This window comes from Emydura macquarii, unplaced genomic scaffold, assembly GCF_026122565.2.
Source record: "Emydura macquarii macquarii isolate MOO-44397 ecotype Brisbane River unplaced genomic scaffold, CSIRO-AGI_Emac_v2 contig_1253, whole genome shotgun sequence".
NCBI lineage: Eukaryota > Metazoa > Chordata > Testudines > Chelidae > Emydura > Emydura macquarii.
The window spans coordinates 58,891,622-58,915,902 of record NW_027131390.1 but is presented as its reverse complement, the minus strand read 5'-3'; positions in this window follow the sequence as shown (position 1 = coordinate 58,915,902).

Sequence of the window (24,281 nt, the reverse complement as noted above, 5' to 3'; positions counted from 1 at the left end):
TGATTAAGAGCATGGGTTAGAATTTGGGTGAGTTGTACATGATAAGATTCTGTTCTGTCATGAAGCCCATTAGATATAGAGTTATAACTCAGCTGCCTTGATTACCAACACTTGATTATAAATGGCAAGAACAGGTATCATTTTTCCCCCACACACTCTATGTTAACCAGTCATTTAGGTCTTTGATTGGTATTACAGTTTCCTTGTGTGGCTTCAGGTGGGGGGGGTCTCTTTTGGGTTCAGTTCAAGGAATAACCCTCGCCCAAATTAATGTTATAAGCATGCATGGACAAATTCTGTTCTCGGATTCTGTCCTGTCAATTTCAACAGGAATCATGTATGCGTGCAAACAGAAATTGGCCCTCAGTGGTTACTGTTGACTGGAACAGAAATTGGTAAACTAACTTTATGCTGATTATGAACACAGTGTATGTAATCGATGTAAAGGGAAGCGAACCCTGCGCTATTTTCTTTTAAAATGAAAACAGCCTGAGTTTTTCACTTTGAAAGTCAATTATTTCTGTGCAAAACACCTTTGAGAACTGAAGTTTTCCCCCCTCTCTGGTTTTATAAATTACATGGGGGGTAAAATATAGACAAGAGCTTAGCTCACAGGTTGAAAATGGCAAAAGCGGGTACTATACAACAATGTTGAACTCCCTCTGTATATACTGTGCGGGGACAGAAGATTGGCTGGAAAGAACTCTAGTCACATACACATCCACCTTTCATAACAGTTTTAGTGTGCATAAATTGTATTGCAAATTATAAACCCAGCTCAAGTAGCCAGGCTTGGTTCTGGGCAGTGGCTTGGGAAAGAGAAATCCTCTCACCTCTTCAGGATGTAGAACAGTTGGGGAGCTGCCTCACGTGGCTGGAATAGCCTCCATGCTCCCTCTCCCATAGGGATAGGACCTACGTAGCAGAGATTCATCCCCAGGCCTGCCCAGACCCTTCTCTCATCTGCCTCGGCTCATTAATGCAGCCTCCTAAAAGCTTGTGCCACTCAACATAATAAAACTCTTCCTTGGAGAAGGGGATGTGGCGTGATCATGCCCCACCTCACTAGAGGTGAGACAATACATATGAGACAAGCTTTCTAAAGAAGAGCTCTGTGTAAACTCGAAAGCTTGTCTCTCTCACCAACAGAAGTTGGTCCAATAAAAGATGTGACCTCACTCACCTTGTCTTTCTGATATACTAAAGATAGTAATTTATCAGTATGTGCAATTAATTCTGGCTAGTTTGTAAAACCAAAGTCTGTATAGTCCATCCAAACCTGTTGCTGGATGCACATCTGCTAATGCATTCTGATGCTGAGCTTGCAGCTTCTCTCTCTCTCTCTCTCTCTCTCTCTCTGTCTCAATCAAAATCATTTTTTACCAAGTTTCATACACGGGGGCTCAGCCAATGGAAATTGACACGTGCTCTCATGACATGACTAGGTTAACACTCATGAAAGCCTCATGTGGCCCTGTTACCTTTTTCTATATTACTTGCCCATTTTTATGCTATTTTAAATAAACTTGCAGCTCCCAAATACGAACGCATCTCACTCCAAATGTCAGATCCTTGCATGTCCCTCCTCTTTTTAGTCTCATTTCCCTAAATAGATAGTTATCAGATAATTGCATGCACAGAGAGAGCTTGCCTGTATAATAACCAATGTCTTCGTTTTATCTCTTCAGACTAAAACATTAGGTCATAGCCTCTTTGGAATCATTCCCATTCCGAGAGCAAGACAATGTCATCACACAAAACACTGAAAGCTAGAATGTTTTATAAAAGAAGATGAAGGCAGAGGTTTTGGAGGAGAGCTCTCTTCACCAGTATTTATTTTAGGATGTGATGGTACCTGTTGTGTATTTTGCATCTTGCCTAATTGCCTAGGTTGCCATAGCAACAGAGCTTAGCTTGTTGCTATAGCAATAGAGTTAGACTATTAGGGATAGCTCAGCCAGTCCTGACTGGTTTTAGTGTTAGTTCAATAAAGACGTTCGCTGTGTTGCATCTCTGTGTTCTTGTGCTGGTTTCTCTCTGAATACAAGCAATTAAAAGGATTCAGCATAACAGTACCATATCTTACTGCTACAGACATGTACAATATACCCATCACAAGATGTCACAACAGTAATTAACTTGTCACTACTATATCTCAGGCTTATTTCTTTTAAAATTAGGTATATAGGAGGAACAAATAAAAGCAGAGAGTGAAATCCGTCTAAGTGCTTGGGCACTAAAGGTTTCATAATGGTTTCATGCATCAGACTCTCACTTCTAGAGATCTTGATTTTTATCTCTTAGGCGGAATGAGAAATAAATATGATAGGGAAAAAAACATTTCTAATGGAATGGCTGTGCTTATATTTCCAAACCAATCTGCAGCTAGTCATTGTTCTCTGTTTAGGAAGAGCCTAACTGGAAAAGAAGGGGTTGCAGCACTGCGGCAAATAGAGGGGGGAGCAATGTTGTTGGCAGCACCGGCAGCCAAGTTGTTGGGGTTGACTTGAGGGTTCCAGGGATGCAACACATTGCAGTGTTCAGTTGGACATCAAAACAACAATCACTACATTCCACCTTGATAACAAAAAGAGAAGAATGAGAGGGGATTTGATAACAGCCTTTAACTACCTGAAAGGGGGTTCCAGGGAGGATGGAGCTAGGCTGTTCTCAATGGTGGTAGGTGACAGAACAAGGAGCAATGGTCTCAAGTTGCAGTGGGAAGGTCGAGGTTGGATATTAGGAAAAAGTTTTTCACTAGGAAGGTGGTGAAGCACTGGAATGGGTTACCTAGGGAGGTGGTGGAATCTCCATCTTTAGAAGTTTTTAAGCTGCGGCTTGACAAAGCCCTGGCTGGGCTGATTTAGCTGAGGTTAGTCCTGCTTTGAGCAGGGGGTTGGACTAGATCACCTTCTGAGGTCCCTTCCAACTCTAATCATCTATGATTCTAACAGGAACACTGTGTTTCAGCACACCCTGAAAGTGACCTTCTGTGGCAACACTGTGCAACAGGATCCCACTCCGACCTATCTCAAAGCGAAAGTGGATTTCACACTAACCTTCTACGACCATCTGAAGAAAGTAGCTGCCAAGATGAAAACACGGTCAATCTGGTTCAGAAACTGGCAAGCACGAGCTGAGAGGCATCAGTCTCAGTGCGACAGACATCAGCAATAGCCCTTGTGCATTCTGTAGCTGAGGACTGTGCACCGGCATGGACCAGAAGTAGCCATACTTGAGTTGTTGACTTCCAACCGACTAAAATAACATTTTACTACCTAGTGATAGTACAATAGAGACAAAATAGCTATGCGGGAGTGAGCTGGATTGTTTCTGGTTTGTGGATCTTTAATAAAATTGTTAATTAAACTCCAACTGCAAGGCAAAATCCTGCCCATAGTTAAACTGTTGAACCCTCTTGAAGACAATTAATTTGGCCAGCAGAACTTTTATTGCTGGGGATGACTCATGAGCTGAAGACCCCGGCTTGACGCTGCAGGGCTGACAGAACCCTGGAACAAAACTCCATCTTTTTACTTGTGAACTGAGCAAATGTAAAGTGGAAGTCACTGAGATACTGGAACTGAACATTGGTAAAGTAGAAGCACACTTTGGACTCAGTTTATTGAGTGAAGGAAATAATCATTTTAAATAGAGCTCTGTAAATCAATTCATAAAAAATAAGGACAAATTTTAGTTCTTTTTCTCTTTGTGAATTGTCAAACACAGACCGTTGTTTTCTTCAGTTTGTTACTTGAATTTCTCTCCCTAATGATTTCTGATCTGTGTCCTGTTCACAAGCAGTTAAATGAGAGTAGTCAATATTCAATAGGCAACTTTAATTGGATGTGAAGTTTACACAGTAGGTTTATCTTCCCTGATTGGATGAGTAACCCTTCTGCCAGACTGAGTTGGCAGCAGCAAAGGCTGGGTTCTATATCTAGGGGTCCCTTTCAATGATACAACACCAAACTGGCTCAAGCCCCCACCCAGTCACCTGGGAAATTACACACTATCCCCTGGGCACCCCCCAAAGGGCAATACTTCCCCTCTTGCAAGCACAGAGTCTGAGTGTAGAAAGAAACCTTTTAATAGCAAAAGAGAGGTAACACAGCACTGGTTTGGGGAACAGTGCAAACAGAGTTCATGAACTCAATGAGCCAAACCCATCCCAGAGTACGGGGCGTGTCCTTCGCCTCCCCCTTCCTTTTTCCCCCTGTACTGACCGCCATAGTTGCAATGTCCACCTTTTGGGTGTGGCTCAACCCCCTATGCCGCTCCTGTCTGACACAGGCTTGACCAGGCCCCCTCTGCTGCTGTCTCCTACCATCTCCGGGCCTTGCTGAGTCCCCGACCACTGGCAGCGACCACGCCTGTTTCCCACCGACCACTGGCACCGACCGCACCGGGCTGGCACCGACTGTGCCGGCCCCTCTGTCAACCACTGACCGCAACAACACCGACTGTGTCGGCCTCTCTGCTGACCGCTGACCTCTCTGCCGACCGTACCAGGCTGGCACCGACTGTCCCAGCCTCTCACCAGAGTTGCCTGGTGCTCACTCAGCTCTGTTAGTTGCCAGGCAAGGTTTCCCAGATCCTCTACTGGTTCAGATCTTAGTGATTTCAGCTCATGGGTAAACCTTCTGCTGACATACAGGCAATGTCCCTGCTTTCAAGAAACAAAAGACTCCAAGATGAGTAATTAATTCTACCTTTTAACAAGGGGGAAGAGAGAATCACTCCATGCCTGGGGGCAGCCCTGTGCCAGTGCCAGTGCCAGTGCCATCCCAATAGGAGACTGCTCCACCTCCCCCCCCTGTTTCTAGGCTGAAACATCTGTCCGCCACCCTTGTGGAGCTCTGTTTAGTTTAGGGTGCAGATTCTATCATAACAGATTAAGCACAGTTTTGCTGACATCTATTTATACAATTGAAGGACAACATTTCAGTAACCCAGCAGTTAACACAAAAGTGGTTTGTAGCCCAAAACCAGCCCTGCCAACCATTTCCCATTATGCTCAGCACCTAGGTAAGTTATGCTAAACACTTAATTGTACTCATGCAGATACAAAGCCCGTGCAAATAAAGTGCCCCCCCTTTCAGCTGCTGAGCAGGGAGAGTGCCACTGAGACACTCAGACCTGGCTTACAAGTGTAACTCCTAGCATGAGGTTTCTGGGGTGCATACTTGTGGTTACAAATGTGAAGTTCACATTCAGTAAATATTCTGCCATATTTCTTTAAAATAATCTACTTTGGCAAACATTTCTGCCAGAGCATTAGAAAGAAAGTTCATATAAAAGTAGTGAAATGTCATCAAAGAAGCTAAAGAATATTCAGAGCAATTTATTTGAGGTATCTACCTAAGTTACATAGATGGCCCTCATTACCCTAGTATCTGACCATCTTTAATGTATTTATCCTCAAAGCACCCTAGTGAGGTAGTGAAGTGCTATTATCCCATTTACAGATGGGAAACTGAGGCACAGAAAGACTAAATGACTTACCCCTGCTCACACAGGAAGTCTGTGGTGGAGCAGGGAATTGATATTGGGCACCCAGACTAGTCCCCTAAGCACTGGGCTATACTTCCTCATCCATCTGACTCTTGATTTTAAAACACAAAAAATATATGAACAAGAGTCACAAGTAGGTAGTGGGGTGGGTGCAAAAAGCAGTTGGAATAGATGGGAAAAGAAGGGAGAGCTCTGGACCATTGCTCCTTTAGAGACGTTATGGGAAAAAGGAAAAAATTGATCAGAAGATGAATCATCAAGACATAAAAGCACGAGACTCAGTGCTAGTCTTACCCAGCACATTCTCGTTCCAGTGAGAACATTTATAAGGAAGTGTGCTATTTGTCCCTCTGTTTCTGTACATGTTGCTGCTCCCACAAGTCGGTTTGTAATCTATTGTGTGCAGTATGTTTCAGTGTGGGAGGGAGCTGAATTTGAGGGTGAAAAATCTAGTCAGAGGGTTCCTATTGCAGAAGAGAGACATTGGAGGGAAGGAATGGTGAAAAAAGACAATTAACGTGGTAGAGAGATTGTGACTGAGAGGCTTGGGAATAAATAAGAAGCAATGTCTCCTAAGAGGTTCATCCTAGATCCCCTCACAGCTCCCCTCAAATCCAAGATGCTCAGGAATCGCTTTGAAATGCTAAGATTTTCACAGGTTACAGCTTTCTCCTAAAATCTGAGTGCTCAAGGTGCGAAAAGTATCTGATGCCTGATGTTTTGTAACAAAATGAAGGTATCTGACGAGCTTAAAGCTGTGGCCATAAAAGCAAAACAAGAAAAAAAGGGCAGCAAAGCAAGTGAAGTAGTTCATTGCTATATGTGAGATACATAGTGTCCCTTCCAGAAGGTTTGTTCACTGAAGCCAATGGGTGTTCTACCTGAGCAAGTATAGAAGGCTTTAGCCTTTCGGAGATAAATCCAGATGATGACCATTTCTTCTCATGTGGTCGTGTTTTACTGTGCGTGGGCCTGTGGAAGACAGACGCTCGAATCCATCTGAAAGAGCCGAATCAAAGCTGCCAAACAGGCAGTGTCTCTGACTTTGTCATCGCCTACAACACTTTCCCTGGATCTGTTGTGCCACACCTGAGTGTAAACGGATTTTATTTGAGATGCTAAAAGTGCCTTTGTTTGGTACTCCTGGGGTGAGTTCTCACTCTCTCTGTAGGGAGGTATGATAGTGGCAGTGAGCCACCTAGTGGTTGAAATACATCCCAGTACTTTGGTTTGGGGTTTTTGAGTGCTGGGAGAGAGCCTGTGTGTTCATGGATTGAGCTAGGTGTGGAAGGGCAACAAACATGCCTCTCTGAGCGGGGGTGCAGTCTGCTGCAGTCAGATCCCAGGATGAAGTGCTCTCTCCTGCCCATTGCACTAGTCGCTGCAGGTGGCACTTCTGCATTGGTGAGGGCCGCGTTGGCTGGTTCTGGGGTGGCCCAGGATGGACTGAAGTTTGGGCGCCCCAGGTATGACTGGCGAAGCTGAAAAGGAAGGAGGGTCTGTTAGCCAGCTCCCATCAATAATCCATCCCTAGCAGGAGGGGGGAGGGATCTGTTAGGGATCCTTCAGTCAGTCTTAGCCTTCTGTGTGCAGGTGGGGGAAGCCTGCCCTCGGGGGATGGAAGGGCTCTCCCTGGAGGGGCTTCTCCTTGCTATCTCCTTGCGCACCCCAACCATGCTGGACGGTGTGCCTGGCTGGGGGAGACTGTATAATAAATCAGTGAAGAACTTTGCAGTGTTTTTGTACAGAGAATCAATAAAGCAGGATTATGTTAAAAAAAAAAAGTATCTGGAACTTTCATTATTCTTTTCAAGCTAATCCGCAGGAAGGCAGCAGACTGGAATACGCCCTGGGCTCAGGGTGATGTGAGCTGAATCCTCGTCAGCTCTCCTTGTGTCTTAGTTCTGAGGAGAGACAGCTTTTGTATTCTGTTAACCATGGTGAGATTTATCTGAAGGTTTTTCCCCTGGCTGGACCAGCACAGGACATCTGACCAAAATGAAGGTGGCGGGACAGGCTGGTGGTTCTGAGCTCACCCCGTCTGAGACCCTAGGAGCAGCTAGCCCCTCCTGTCACTTGTACTGCCATGGCTGTGTACTGTTTTTAGCACACTAGCTCGATCAGAAGCAACAACGGTATGTTTCCTTGAGCTGCAAAGTACATCTCAGCTGGAAGTGTAGATGTAGGCTGTGTGTAGATGGAGTCTGTCTAGGTCAGGGGCTGAGCCGGAGCAGTGGGGAAGCAGCAGTGGGAATGCAAGTGCTGATTAAGTTATATGGACTCATGCCTCTCCCATCCCAGCAGCTCAGCAGTTGTTTAGTGTCCCACCCTGGCCCAAGTTTCACAGTAACTTTCTTGAAGTTCCTTGTCACCCCTTTTGAATTATATGGCAACCAGGGCAAAGCAGACTGGACAGGCTAGTGATGAGGAGATTACCAGCGAGCTCCTCCTGGCTTCTGAAGAAAGGGTTGCTACACGCAAAGACAATGAGGTAAGGCTTTTTGCAGAGACAGACAAGGAGAAAAGCTGCACTCTGTTGTTTGTGTCCCTCCATATCACAGTGTGTATGGGTCACTGGCAGGGGAAGTGAGGCAGTGAATGATATAATGAGATGGGTAGTTGTAAGGTCACCTCATAATGTTTCCTACAACCACCAAATCCAACATGTGGAAACTGCTCTCCAAAGTGGTTTGGGGAGTATTGCTGAAGTCACACGTATGGAAGGATTTCAGGATCAGAAGTGGGTGAATATCACGAGAGGCTATTCAGGACCAGTCATTTGAATTTTTAAACGAGTTTCCTTAGATTCAGATTTTGTTTTTTTGTGTTTGTCTAGTAAGTCTTTTTCCAAACAGGATTATTTGCTTTTTAAATTAATGTTGCAAAATCTATATGGAGGTGAACATAGCTCACCTCATTCTGTTATATGCTCTCAGCTGAGCAACTGAAAATTCCTATGAATTACGTGCCCCACCAAACAGCTTATGTTAAAAAACTATGAATTTCAGATACTCAGCAAACAGTTTGTGAGCAAGAAATAGGCTAAAATATGTGCACTAAAAAACATTCATGGGATAATTTCAAACAAATTTGTGAAAATCATTCTCTGTTCAGATAATTCACAGACAGAATCAAGAGCTATATGTGACTGATACATGGTTTGCTGACAATAGTTAGTTAGTTGCTCTTTGGGCACCAAAAGGAAAATTAATTATTATAAAGCCAAGTTTAAATTAGTAGTAGTGCTGGAAGCTCGCTCCCTTCCCCCCGCCCCCGTAAAATCTTGCATGGGGACCCATTAATATACTAAGACACAACAAAATAAGACTCTGGTAGCAGACAGGATCCTTTGGGTTGAGTAATAGTGATTCAAAATCAGAAAAATGCACTGAGGGAAAGGATGGTGTATGAGGGTATATTATATACCGGGGAAATGTGTGATTTGAGATACTCTGTACAATATTTGCTGTATTATTTCTACCAACTGCATCTGGGGAAATGGGCTGAAGCCCACAAAAGCTTATGCCTGCTGAAATTAAATTTGTTAGTCTTTAAAGTGCTACAGAACTCTTGTTGTTTTTGCTGTATACAGACTAACACGGCTACCCCTCTGGAATTCTTCTGTACAGGTTAAAGTCCTGACTAGGAAAAAGCATCCTTGAGACACAATATGCTAGGGAACATGTAGGGATCTAACTGAATACCAAATGGAGGAAATGTTGTCACCAGATATTACCCCCTCTATAGCATTGGGGAAGGTTGCATTGACAATGAATTGGAAAAAGATGGGTTTTGCATACATATTCTCACTGTAAAGAGCACTTCAACAAAAGTTTGAATGGGTTTCCTAGGAGATTGAGAACAATTCTTCCTGAGTGGCAGTCATGACCGTAGTTTCAGTTCTGTGTCTTCCTAGATTGATTTTTCCAGTGAAATTGGGTATCTTGTAGATAGACTATGGACCATCTGGAATAGGAAGAGAGGCGTACAAAAGCATTGAGCTAGTGGAATGCCGACCATCTAGACATACTTCAGAGGGTAAAGACAAACTGTTACTGGGCTCTTGACCAGTCTGAGGGTCAGATCCTCAGCTGGTGTAAATGAGCCCAGTTCCATTGAAGGCAGAGGAGTTACACTCATTTACTCGAGCTGGGGATGTGGCTCTGAGTGTAGAAGAAGCTTGTCATTTGGCTGGGGGCAGAATACTGTTCAAGACAATGTTGTTGGAATTTCTGGCAGTAGAAACTGATCAATGTTGAGACACATTAACTAATCCTCTGCTTCAGCTCTGGTATCTGTAGTCCCAAAACTGCTGTTAGTTAAAGAATATAATATGCCGCTAAGAGCATCATAGACACTTACACTTAAAATGCATCTAGATATTATCTTTCTAAGACAAAGCCCATGATTATTTTTGCACAAAGTACTAGTCCTCAAAATCAACCTGATTGACCTGCTGTGGTTCAACCTAAGTCCCTAATTGAATGTCAAAGACTTTAGAACACTGGAAGAGATTGAATATACCAGGTCAAGAATTAATTTCAGAAGGCAGCTGAAGATGTGGCTAAAATAAGATACTTGATATATAGTATTTGGATGAGGTTGGAAAGAAAAAAAAACTGTATTATTTCTGCTCGTTTGGAGGTGCACATGGAGAAAACTAGGGGCTATAAATGAAGTATTTGTATGCTTGCTCAGAGGAGCCCTGGTGCACCAGCTACACTTAATACAAATAGAAATGAGTTAAAAATTATGGTTCGGGCAGTTGGCGATGAAGCTTATTGTGCTTATTTGAGGAGGGTGTCTGCAGGAAGAGCAGTATTGGTTTCATATCCTCTAGTCATAGCAGTAACAAAGAGAGGCAATATTGGTATCCTATAAACAAAAAGTAATCTGTCTCAGTAACAGCCACAGCAACAATGTCCAGATGGTGTTCCACAGATGTGAACACTGAAGCATCAACGACTGCAAGAGAGGCAGAGAAACAATTTGCCATGGAACGTATTGACGTTGGTAAGTCTATTTCTCATTGATTGTGATGTGTTCTCCTTTTGATCCCAGTACAAGAGTTTGGGGTTCTGGTTCCCAGTGACATTCTGGCTGCTTTGCACTGTGCTTCCAGCACTAAGTATCTCTAAAGCCTGCACAGCCAGCCACACCGGATCACTCCATTGTATGCTGCTATGTCACCAGCAATGAAGAAATCTGTTTTGCTTTCTTCTTTTCTTTTCTTTGTGGCAAGGGTGTGTACTGACTTTATGGAATTCAGGCAGTAAGAAGGAAATGATGAGCAAAGTGAAAGATCCCTGCTCTGTGCAGAGAGAACATAAGCAAAGCTGTGTAATTGCTGCTGTCAGCTTCAACTTGGACATAGCAGACGTGACCACCAAGGCCAGAAATCACAGACAAGGAAACAAAGTTCTCCCCTGAGGATTTATAGACTCTTTAGGGGCCTCAGGGATCCCTCTCATCTTTCTTCCCATCCAAACTTCCCAAAAGGTTATGCAACTTACTCTAGCAAGCTTCAATCCAGCAAGGAGGCCTGTCAGGATCCTGACAAGGAACTAGGTCAGGAACTAGGGTCAGAGCAGGGTCCAACCTGAGGCTGAGCGCACTGAAGGAGTTCATAGTCAAGTTCCAGGCTGGGGTCAATACCAGGAGATCAAGAGCAGAAATGTTCAGGAGAGATATAGGAGATCCATACTGTTGTCTGGACACTTCCCAAAAGACCCCTTGGGTTTATGTATGATGGAGAACCAATCAGGAGCCAGGAAGCTTCTGCCTGTTGAACCTCTTGAGGTGAAGCTGCCTGTGGTCTGTGTCTGCAGTGAGTCCAGGGTAGTGGAGTGCGAGCTAGATACAGGGGCTGCTGAGTCGCAGCGTGGCAGTGTTTGCTTCCTGGCAACGCTTCAGGTCTGAGTTCAAGATCCGCTGGGCCTTACAAGATCTAGATATGATTTCACATTCTGGGAAGATCCACTCCTGACGTGGATTTTGGGAACAACCAAAGATGGAACGTCCCCCAAATAACTGATCCTTTATACATACCCAGCACCAGGAAGTCTAACCAATTGGTCTAGTGTTAGCACAATGGACTGCAACTGTAAGGAATGAGAGTTTGGAGATTGAGGCCCCAGATTTTTCAGAATCTGGCAGTGCTATGGCGACAGGTCACATCATGGAGTCCTAAGGGGCCACAGACTCAAGGAGCAGCATATATGGCCTCTAGATGCAGCCTTGTGTTACGTCCCAGATTACTGAGAACTCCCTGAATCAAACCACTGAGACTAACTGACGAGGCATGTAACTTTCACCTTTGATGCTCATGTCTGCACCATGCAGGAAGGTGCACAGTACTGACTAAGCTACAGCAGTGTTCTGTACTAGGGGGTGAGTTCTCAAGTGCACTAATGGATTGCACATTCATTGGTCTGCGTAGACCCTGTCGGTGTGCGCTGAGGTTCCCTGACGTACTTTCACGTCGTGCTGTTTAAAGCGCACTAGGGAACTATGGCGTACCATGTGGTTGGCAAAGCCCCCTGATGTCCGAGTGCTTTGTACCCCTGGGGGGGAGGGGCAATTGAGCTGAAGGATCTGCACAGTGACAGAACCTCTGGTCTCACCCCCCCAAGGGGTCTGCATAAGGATCCCCCATGGAATAGGGTCACATGCTGTGTGTAGATTTACGAACTAGGGTGTGATTTCCCCTGCTTGTGTACATGACCTGGCACTAGTGCATGTCTGAAAAGCAGTGTCACCACGGTAGGGCTGGTAGTGACAGTGGAGGCGTGACTGAGCCATGCTGAGTACAAACCTGCTGGAAAGCAGTGGGTACATACTCAGCCTGGCTTAGCCAGGGTTCTGCCACCAGCACCTGTGCTACCATGGTTACGCTGTTATTTATACTTGTTCTGGCTCCATGAACAGGGCAGTCCCATCCCTTCTTTGCAGTATAGACAGAGCCTAAGACTAAAATCATCCATCGGCCCCTTTTTCTAGTACCCTTCTCTTTCTAAATCAGGTTTGATCATCTAGATTTCTTATCCTAATGAAATCCAGATGTATGCTCTCAGACCATCATCATAATAGCAGGTGAGGGATAGCAACAGAAAAAAATTAATCTGAATGCAAGTTTCTTTTAGACCTGTACCAATTGAAATTGACTCTTAGCCGCACTGCAATAAATATTGCAATCAATGCTGCTTCCTCTTCAAAGAGAGTAGCAGCAGTATTGAGACCTCTGCGAAGACTACAGAGAAACTTAAATAAATAGTGTACAAGAGCTTCTTAAGGGGGTAAGACCAGGTCCTCAGCTGGTGTAAATGGACATAACATCATTGACTTCATTTACACCAGGTAAAGATGTGACCCATGATGTCAATACAAGAAAGCCAAAAATGTGACCTAATGTTCCTTGATAATGGGCTCATATTTAGTGAAGCTCTCCATTTGAGGACTGCCCCCGTATATTTATTTTGCAAACTAATCTTTTGATGGTGTGAGATAGCGAAGGCAGAGGGCAGTAGGAGAGTGGTGGATGGGAGATATGTGAGTCCCAGAATGCTCAGGGCCTTGTTTCCTACTGCCTAACTCAGAGCCATTAAGGGGCAATTAGGAGCAGCTGAGGCTGATTAGGGACTAGCCAGGTGTTCCATAAAAGCCCTCTGCTCCAAACAGTCAGGGCATGAGCTGGAGGAAGTAGGAGTGCTGTGCTGTGCTGTGCTGTGCTGTGCTGTGCTGTGCTGTGCTGTGCTGTGCTGTGCTGTGCTGTGCTGTGCTGTGCTGTGCTGTGCTGTGCTGTGCTAGGAGTGCGGAGCTGTGTAGAGAACTGGAGAGCAGAGTCTTGTCGTGGAGCGGCCAGGAGGAAGGTACCGGCTCAAGAAGCCAGAAGGACCAAAGGAGGGGGAAAATTAGCCCAGGGGAAGAGTGTGCAGTCTGGAGAACAGTATCAGCAGCACATAGCTGCTCCTCATAGGGCCCCTGGGCTGGGTCCCTCCCCCATCCCCTGGGAAGACGGGGTGATGGGCAACTTCCCGGCCCACTACAAGCAGGAGAGCGCGAGACCCACTAGGGGGAAGCCGGCCATCAGCCACAATGGATACATACATTTAAGACAAACCAACAAAATTAAACCCCAAGACTCACTGCAAGTTGCACAGTGGCCCTGCTAGTTACTTGTTTTATTTATTTTAAATTTCCAGATGTGGCAATGATTGGCTTGAGTTCCTACATGTAAGCCTCCTGTTATGGACTGAGTTTGGGCCAGTTTCTCAAAATAGCTGATAAGTGATGAAGTATTGTCAAGTTGCATTCTTATTTATAAAGAAAATAATCCACTGACACTGCATTTCTTTTGTGACATACTGTAATAACCCATGTAGTAAGATGGTTGCATGATACACTTCAGAAAGCAGCTCTATACCTTTGTAGAGCTGCCAGAGGATTTCAGCATATAGGGTCTGATCCTATACGATGCTGAGCGCCCTCAACTGCCACTGAAAGCTGTGGGAGCTCTCGGGGCTCAGCTCCTTGCTTATGGCATTTTGCCACAACCAATTGCAATTGCCTGTTTGTAAAGCTGATAAAAATGTACATGCTGTGTTTACCTAGAGGTGTGCATTTAATCTCAGGCATTGTTCAATACTATTGCATTTTGACTTGCAAATAGTGTTGGATGTCAGCTAAGACCAGCCTTCAGACATTCATCATCTAGTGTAAACAAGAGTTTATACTGTGCTTCTGAAAAGGCCACTGCTTTAATTAGGATTCAAGAGGAGCAAGGGCAGTCTATTTTTGGCTACCATTAATAGTGAGGGACAGATCTTGCCTCTCCTCCAGAGCCACAAAGGGCTTCAGATGTAGTGGAGCTGGCCTGCTTCTTGAGTGTGGGTAGAGCGGGGATGCTATCAAATAAGGCAGGTTATCCGTACTTCTGGCATTCTGCAGTGGTTGCTTCAGAGGGCGTTCCTTGGAGAGGCCTGTGTGTCCACATTTGGTGAGCTGAAAAGTGGGGAGGGGGTGGAGGAGTGGGAGGGATTTAGAAATGAAAACTTTCATGGAGAACTTTTGTTTGTTTTGAATCTTTTCTGCTCTTCACTATTCCTGATTCAGTCAGAATTACCACATGGCTGATGCTTCCTGCTTGGTACTTTTACATTCGGGGCTGGCCACAGCTTTGTTCACAAAAGTAAAAAAACTATGTAATGGACTAAATTTATCTTTGGTGTAACGCCACTGAACTGAGCCCTAACTTTGCACTTCTTTAAAATCCCCTAATTGAAGATCCTATAGCTCTTTAAAATATTAATGATTTTACCCTCTCAACATCCCACAAAGTAGGTGGGTGTTATTAACCCCATTTCACAGATGGGGAGCTGAGGTTCCAGGGGATTAAATTAGTTGCTGTCTATAAAGAGGGTGTCTGTGGCAGACCTGAGAGAGACAGCCCAAATCTGTTGATTTCCAGTATGTGCTTTAACCATAAGGCCATCCTCCTTCATTTTGCACACAAAAGGATCTTTCACCTAAGGATGCATAGCCCTTATTAGCCCAAATTAGCACTAAAATGAACTCCCTGTTGACTGATGAGACTCCAGACTCCAGAAAATGCAGTCAGGAAGAAATACAGAGAGGTTTCCATATACAGTACATTCTCTAAGAGTGGCAGGATGAAGGATAATGTAGAAAGAAAGAGGATAGCAGTCTGTTCCAGAGAACACTCCACAGTTCAGTTCTCTTTTCCTTATTTCAGAATCACTCCATATTAAATATTCTCTTGCAAAGGGACACCATTTACAAAGCTAAAACTGTCTGCAGAGCTAAAACTCTGGCCAAACACTGGTATCACCCTTTAAAGTACAATATGGCTGACAATGGAAAGAACTCTGAAAAAACAGTTTGCTAGTTACTCTTTTCTACTGTTCCACATGGTAGGGCTCAATGTGCTGAGACAGAGGTGTTCCCCTGAACTATTTGACTGCAAGACGGGTGCCATTTGTTAACAGAACTCTTCAGCACCCTTGCAGCAGAAATAAGGCCAGACATATTTAGGTTCACATGGAAATTTATCAACGTATTTAGTACACATGCTCCCCACCGTCCCCTCGCATTCGAACATCCGACCTCACTGTGAATCTTCTCCTCGCCTGGGAAATGCAATGAATGTATGTGGAAGAGAGCTGCAAAGACTGCATATAAGGCCTGGTCTACACTGGCGACGGAGGTCGACGTAACATCACTTATGTCGATCTCCAAAAGCCTGCGTCTACACTGGTATGGCCGTTCCGTCGACTTAAACCCACGGCAAACGTCGACATAATAAAACCACTTCTGCAAGTGGTGTAGCGCCTAATTCAATTTTATTGGGTCAATTTTGTGTCAGTGTAGACAGAGCGTAATGTAATTTGATGTTAATGGTCTCCAGGAGGTATCCCACAATGCCCCGTTGTGATATTCGCGCTCTGCTGTTATGTGGTCACGCTACCTGGAAATGTCCCCTCCTCTTATGCCCCGGGAAAATTTGAATTTTCATTTCCTGTGCAGCCAGCGTGGAGAGAGCTTTGTCGATGGACTCTTCATGGCTACTGCAAGGCCCAAACATGCTCCAGCATGGAGTCGACCAGAGGTCTTAGATCTCATCGGGCTGTGGGGCGAGGAGTCCGTTATGGCTCAGCTCAGAGCCAGCAAAAGGAATTTGGACATTTACAGGAAGATATCCCAGGGCATGCTGGAGAAGGGACACAACAGGGACACGCAACAGTGCCGCGTGAAAATCAAGGACCTGCAGCAGTCAGATCAGAAAGCTAGGGAAGCTAACAGCTGTTCTGGCTCCTTGCCAAAAACATGCCACATCTATGAGGAGGTGCATGCAATTCTCGGCGGTGACCCCACCATGGTGCTGCCCCACAGCATCGATACCTCCACTATGTCACAGTCCATGGACAAATGATGAGGACTTCGTGGATGAGGAGGAGGAGGAGGAGGCTGAGGAGAGCAGGGTGCAGGAGAGCGGGGTGTCCGTTCTCCCAGATAGCCAGGACATATTCCTGACCCCAGAACAGTCCAGCAGCAACAATGATCCCGGGGAAGGCACATCTGGTGAGTTTTTTTTCTTTTTAGGAGTTCTGTCCTTCTAAATGGGGGGGGGGGAGGGTGGGGGCGGGAGAGGAAAGGGATTTCAGGCGTTCAGCGGACTTTACTGGGGGGTTACCCCTGGAACAGATTATTTATGTGCAGATATATGCTCTGAGAATCATCAGTTGATATCTCAAGGAAACTTTCATGTAGGTAATCTGTTATCCTTTGCACAAGGTTTCGGGGGAGGGCAGCCTTGTTCCTTCCTCCGCGATAGGATACTTTGCCATGCCACGCTGCAATCAAGGGAGCCGGCATCATGGCGGAACACAGCATAGGAGCATAAGGGCCAGGCTGGTACCCCGCCGCGTGCAGCAAATCTTCCCTTTCCTCGTGCATTACCCTCAGGAGACTGATATTGCTCATGGTCGCCTAAGGAAGATGGCACATGTTTAAAATATCCGAACTGTACAGCAGATACCCTGTACCTCTGTATTCCCCATTGTAGTGTCCTACCAAGTCACTTTAATTATTTTGATTTAGTTTCAGAAGAGACTGTTAACCCCCCGCGCTGTCCTCCGATCCCCTGTGGCTGCCTCGTGACAAAACGGTCATCCAAATTAAACAATGTTGCCCTGGCACCCCTCTAATACAGGGCATTTGAAATGAGCTTTTTAAAGATCATTAATCCTCTCTATAGCACAGTAAAGTGCCCCTGGCTTACCATCTCTGTAACGGCACAGCGAGACGACCCTTCTGGGATGTTAGGAATGGAATGACAGTCTGGGTTTACCGTGTGCACTGCAAGGGGAGTATTTTATACATTCTTGCAGTTGTTTCATTTTCTTAGGCCTGCTAACAATGATAGCCTTGTGCATTTTTTTTTGTTCTGTAGACACCTCGGCCTTGGCCCAACCCTCTAGAAATGCTGCGGAAAGACTATTGCAGATTAGAAAGAGGAAAAAAAAATCAAGAGACGACATGTTTGGCGAGCTCATGAGCGCCTCTGCTGCCACAGAGACAGAGCTCAGAGCGTGGCGGCTGACCTTTTCCCAGAATATGGACGTGGACAGGGAGAGTCGCAGAGAAATGCAGGAGCATGATCGCAGGAGATGCTGCGAATCATGCGCGACCAGGCAGACATGCTCCGGCGGCTTGTGGAGCTTCAGGAGGAGCGGAGGCTGGACAGAGTCCCGCTGCAGCCCCTCCATAATGCTCCTCCGCCTGTGGCTTTGCTGCTCTGCCGCTCCCCCACCCCGAAGAGGTCTCGGAGGAGAATGGCCAGGCTGCAATCTGTGATGCACTCCACCCTGGTGGAGTCGAGCAGAAAGCAGCAGTGGCCTCGCTGACAGCTGGCCTGCAAGCAACCATACTATCGCTTGAGACTGTGAATGAACTGGCTGCTCATAATTGGCAGCCTCCACAGCCCAACGCTGGGGGAACCTCTCCCCCTTCTCTTCGCACACATTATGAAGAATCCAGCATGCAGATATCACTGATGGGAGGTTCTTTTCACTCATGTCCAGCCTACTGAGCAGACTCCTCCATCTGGCCTTTAAATACCCAAACACACATCCAACAACCATTCTGCAAGTGCTTAACCTGTTATTAAAACACTCCTTGTCGCTGTCAAGGTGCCAAGGGAGCAAGGGGTAAGCAGGATCCCCCAGGATCACTATGGCATTTCCAAACCCCTGATGTGAATATTTTGGTCAGGGAAGAAAGTGCCCACCTGCATGTTAGAGAACAGCCCCGAATTCCGAAATATGAGCGCGTCATGTACCTTCACAGACCACCCCACATAGATGAAACGACTCCTGTGATCCACAAGGCCCTGCAGGACCATGGAAAAGTATCCGTTATGGTTTATGTACTTGGTTGTTACGTGGGCAGGCGCTAAGATAGAGATGTGCATCCCATCAATGGCCCCTCCGCAGTTTGGGAACCCCATTGTGGCAAACCTGTCCACTATGTCCTGCACATTTCCTAAAGTCGCTATCCTTCGTAGCAGAAGTCTATTGATGGCTCTGCACACTTGAATCACGGCAGCGCCCACTGTAGATTTACCAACTCCGAATCGATTCCCAACCGAGCGGTAACAGTCAGGGGTTGCCAGCTTCCAGAGAGTGATGGTGACTCTCTTCTCCCCGTCAGAGCTTGTCTCAAGTGCATATTCATGTGCTTCAGGGATAGGGCCAGCTCCGAGCACAGTTCCAGGAAAGTTGCGTTTCGCATATGAAAGTTTTGCAGCCCCTGGTCATTATCCCACAGCTGCATAACGTTGCAGTCCCACCAGGCTGTGCTTGTTTCCCGGGGCCGGAACCGGCGCTCCACAGACTGCAGATGACTCGTTACAGCCTGCAGCAATCGGGAATTGTTCCACTCGATGGCTTGTAGCAAGGCAGCCTCAGTGGCATCGCAGTTGCCTGTGCTTCGGCTTCTTGCTCTATTTCAAAAATGCTCAATGATAAGCTGCGATGTATTTGTGATGCTCACAATAATAGTGCAGAGTTGAGCTGGCTCCATGGCTCCGCAGCAATGGCAAGCGCGCGGCATAAGCAAACAGCACGAAAATCGGTTTCCTGTTTGTTTGGGGGAAGAAACTCATCCCAACAGCCACCGCAGCTAGTTGCACTGTGGGATAGCAACCCACAGTGCACTGCTTTGAATGTCAACACAAGCGTTGTGTGGACGCATGAGACTGGCACAAAGACCGTGGGGTGTACACGCTCCAGCGACTTCTAAAAATTGGCAGGTGAAAGGCGACTTTAAGTAAGTCAACTTCACTCTGCAGTGTAGATATACCCTGAGTAATGCAATAGAACTGTACTGGTATGTTTGTTCAATTCATTTGAGCGTTTCAATGTATTAAACGTGTTAATTGCACAATGAAACAGAATTTTATTATAAAAAAACTCTCATTTTGACTTTGGTTTTGTATCACATAACAGTGAAATTTAAATATACTTGTAAACATAATTAAATCAGGATTTTCTCTCCTATTTTTATGGAGATTGGTGTTAACTGGAAGCTAAAATCACAGACTCTCTCTCTCTCTCTCTCTCTCTCTCTGTACATCAATTATAATAGGGAGATTGTTAATGCTTGAAGGTCATACTTCACAGCTAATGAACACCAGTCTCTCCAGGAAAGTATATCTACCATGCAGCAAATTGAGGACAGATGTAAGTCATTAATCTACAGCTGGATGACATCATTAATGAAGACAGAATGGCACCAGGTTCAACTCTTCCCATGGATTGGACACAAAACTTCATTAACCGGCACTTGATAATGGTGTATATTCGAAAAAGCCAGGGGCTTAGGCATACAGGGCCCAGTAGAAGAGCTATTTCCTTAGCTTATAGAATGAATCCTCTAAACCCCACACTTGTCCAATGAAAGAAATGCAAGCATTAGATTAGATCAGTCCCGGAGCCCAGGCAGCAGATATATCCAAACAGATATTATTTAAAGCCCAGAAAGAAAAGGAGAGGGAGAAAATTAAGTCAAAGTTACTGGTCTGTTTCTTGTAAGTATTGTAAAACGTTCTGGGTGAGCTGCCTGGATATTGTCAGTGAGCAGCCCCGTGTGTCCCCATCTCGAGAATCAGAGCAATCTGCAGTGCATTGTTCAAAAGTGAAGGTCAGAGAGGGCTCTTGGAAATAGAGTATTGTTATATTAGGCTCTCACGTGCACTGCGGGTCCCCAACCCAGCTGAGAGCTGTCAGAGCAAGGTGAACATTGGTTTGTCCACAGAATGTGTCCTAGTTCCCCAGGTTAGAGGGTGGCAAAGACAAGGAGTGACCAGCACACATTTGTATATATAAAAGTGTGTGTGTGTATACACACACATCTTACATATATCATCTTCCCACCAGATCAGTGCACTGGATCTACCTGTTATATTAAGCAATCCTCTAACTGGCTGAAAATCCCAAGAAGCTTTGTAATGAGAGAGACTGAGGAACACAGCAGATGAACCTTTGATCACAAAAGATCCAGGTTTAAATCCTAGCTCACGAATGATGCACAGAGTCTGGTTCTCCCATCCTATTCCCTAGCACAGGTGTGATCCTGTCACTAAACAAGCATATGGTCAGGGAACATTTGGACCTGTAACGGGGGTGTGTGTGTTTTTCAGGAGGCATGCTGGCATCTCTAACTTCAGTGTTCCCATTCCCACTGACACAGATGTGATCGCAAATAGACGTTCAGGATCCTGCAGACTCAGGGCCGGATTATCCTATAGGCTAATAAGGCTATAGCCTTAAGCCCTCCTATTTTTAGGCCCTACTTTAGGCCCTCCATTCCATATTGAAGTAACAGCTGAGTGACAGTAGCAGGGCTATTGGAAATGTTTTGTCTCGTTAGATATTGCTTTGTACAAATTAATCCATCAAAACTGTTAATTCAGTTTATGATGGTTGTGATTTTGTCTTTGTGGACTAAGTAAGTGTTTGTGGGCCCACGCAATATTGAACTTTACTACACTGGACAATACAAATCATGTTGCAGAAAGGAAGATGGCAGAAATTGAAGGAGGCCAAAGAAAGAGGGCAAAGACAAGATGTAGTGCTGAAAGGTACTCCTTCTCTCCTAAAGTTTTTTTCCTTCTACTAAGCCTGGCGGTGAGGAAGTCCAGGCAAATACCAGCCCAAGTGAATCTGCTGTGCCTGATGAAAAGGAGCAGCCTCCTGTGACTTCTTTAGCTGCAGTCTCACCCCACTCCTCTGAAGACTTTCCCAGTGATAGTCATACAAAAATATCCTTCTCCAACAATCCAGGTGAGTGGGACATATCTTCTGAAGATCTCATTGCATATTGGACTGAGAAGGGCCCACAGAAATGCCAGAATCTAGATGCTGGCTTTTCACTGATAAAGTGAGAGTACACCAATCAGAATCATTACCTGAGCAAATCAGTTCTTGAATATGTGAAGTCTAACAAACAGATTGGCAAGCGAAAATGGTTCAATTATTCTCCTTCTAAGAAGAAATTGGTTTTATTGCATCCTGTTTTCTGATCCAAAAAGTGGGGAATGTTCTGTGAAAGCTTCAATGGTTGGAAGAACACTGCATATATTACCAATCATGCAATAAGTGAGCAGCATGCATTCTCAGTTAGCAGCCACCATGCTTGAAAGAAAGTTAGAGGCAGAATTGAGACCAAATGGAAAATCAGTTTTTGGAAGTTCATGCTTATTGGAAGAACGTTCTCAGATGCATAGTGTATCAACCAGTCATTGGTTGATTCTTAGAGATTCACTACCAAAGGGATGCCCAGATCACTCTCAGTGACACGGTGGAGTACCAGCACTGAAGCTGGGAATGCAGTTGTTCTGGGATACCCCAACATCTTTGATGCACTAGAGAGCATCAAGGATCATGAATCTAAAAAATCAGCAACAAGAAAAGATGTGAAGATCCTGAATCATGCAATGTGCACTTTGGAAACTGGTATTTTGTGTGAGGTCTGGAATATTATGCTTCAGCCATTCAGCAAGTGCAGTCTAAGCTTGCAAAGTGCTCAAATTGACTTTTCCACTGGTGTAAACCTAATGAGGAGTCTTGGAACTACTCTTCAACAAATGCGGGATAGTTTTGATGAGTATGAAATTCAGGGACTACAAGGAGTATAAGTCAGCCAAATGATGCAAAAGACAGAAGACATGCAACGATTGACTTCAGAGTTAATACCCTTGTGACCCTTCCATGCCTAGGGCAGTCACCTGAGAATGCCAAGGTCAGGGCAGGCTGTAAAAAGGGAGCAGATTCTCCCTGCATTGGTGGGAGGCACTCAGCCAGACTTCCCAACCAGCCACAAACTGTGCTTTTGATTTGCCACACTGGTTATCAAGAAGCCAGCATACAAATACACACAGCCCACTTTACTGCATTCCAGTCTCCGGCTCCCAATCAGCCACAAATTCCATTAAAGAGACCAGTTATTTAAAACTCTATGCTCTTTACCAAAAGGGTTCCCTCTGACCCCAAAGGGTCAGCCACAGTACCAGATCAATATAAATTTGGATCTTACCCAAAATACCATGCTGCCAGCCAATCCTTTAGTAACTAAAACTAAAGGTTTATTATAAAAAGAAACTGTAAGAGAAATGTTGAAGGATTAAAGTAATCAGATACATACAAATGATTTGAAAGTCCATATACATCAGGTTTCTAGAAGAATTGTGGAGTTTGCAGGCTTGTATAGTCCCTCTGGAATAAATCCAGTAATTGGATGGGTCTCAGTCCTTTGTTGCACAGCTTCAGTTGCAGATGGCTTGATCCAGAGGTAGATAGGTGCTGAAAGCTGAACAGGATTGACGAACAAAATGGATTCCAGGCTTTGCCTTATATACCCTCTTGTCCTTTCCATGCTGCTTGTGGAATTTCACAAGAACCCAAATGAAGTCCAGAGTCACATGAGCAAGTCCTGGTGACTCATCAGGTATATCCCTGGCTTCTCCCCCTGGGCCCCTTGCATCTGTGGATGCCTCAATGGGCCATTAAGCAGGCTATTGTCCTGCCATCACCTTGTCTAGGGTGTGTCTCAGATAGCACAATTTGAAATACAGATATATCAAATATATCCATAACTTCCATTACACATATAACACATGAACATAAGTATTATCATCTTACTTAGCATATCATAGCTTTTCTAACAGTACCTGACATGGCACATGAATTATTATGATTTTGACATACTGATGTCACATAATATAATAAATGCTCCACCCCCAATACAGCCAGCATGACAACCCTTACCACAATCATCGACAAACTGAAGAGTTCATTAAAACATCGGATCAAGACTTACTAAAATATTTACAAAATCTTTAGTGTATAGACAAATTTTTCGCCTAACATTTCAAGTTCTGAAGTCAGTGAAGGTATCAAATGTCTGTGTCAGAAGTACCCAGACGATCTCCCAGTAGATTTTTACAAAAGGATTTCTTCAATTTGTTGAATTCACATCACTCTCAGAGAAAAGATGATGAAAGCAAATCTCTTTGGATGTACTGAGTTATCACGGAATCCAATGTGATAGAACGTTTCCCAAACGTTGAAACTCTATCATGGCTATATTTGTCACTAATAATCACTAACTGTAGCAGAGAATGCTCCTTCTTTCTTCTAACAAGGGTAAAAAAATGTCCTCTGATCCACCATCACCCAAAAGCATCTCAGTGCTTTGTCCCTTTTGAGCACTGGGAATGAATTACAATGACATCATTTATGACTTTGCCACAGCTAAAGCTAGGGAAAAGAATGTGTTTGTTTGAAGAATTGAGTGTAGTGGGAGTAGAATAAACTTGTGAATTTACATAAATAAATAACATGTATGTAAATAAATGTTTGATGACTTCATAATTTTTTTCGCAATATGTAATTCATACTTAGACCCTTCCCTCCCATTAGCCTTATAACCTTAATCCGGCCCTGTGCAGATTAACCAATCAACTGCTGCTCTCAGAGAAGCTATCATGTTACGGAAGTCATCGATAACAGACTCCAGGCTTAAGACAGAGCTGGTGCTGAGGGCAGGAGTTCCTTCCTCAGCTCTGTGAAGCTGAAGAAAAGCAGTTTAGTTCTTTGCTGAGCATGGTAAATCAAAGCAAGTGAGACATACATACCTAGAAGCAGGAGGTCATCAAAAGGACCAGTGTTTTTTTTGCCAAGAGCCAAAGT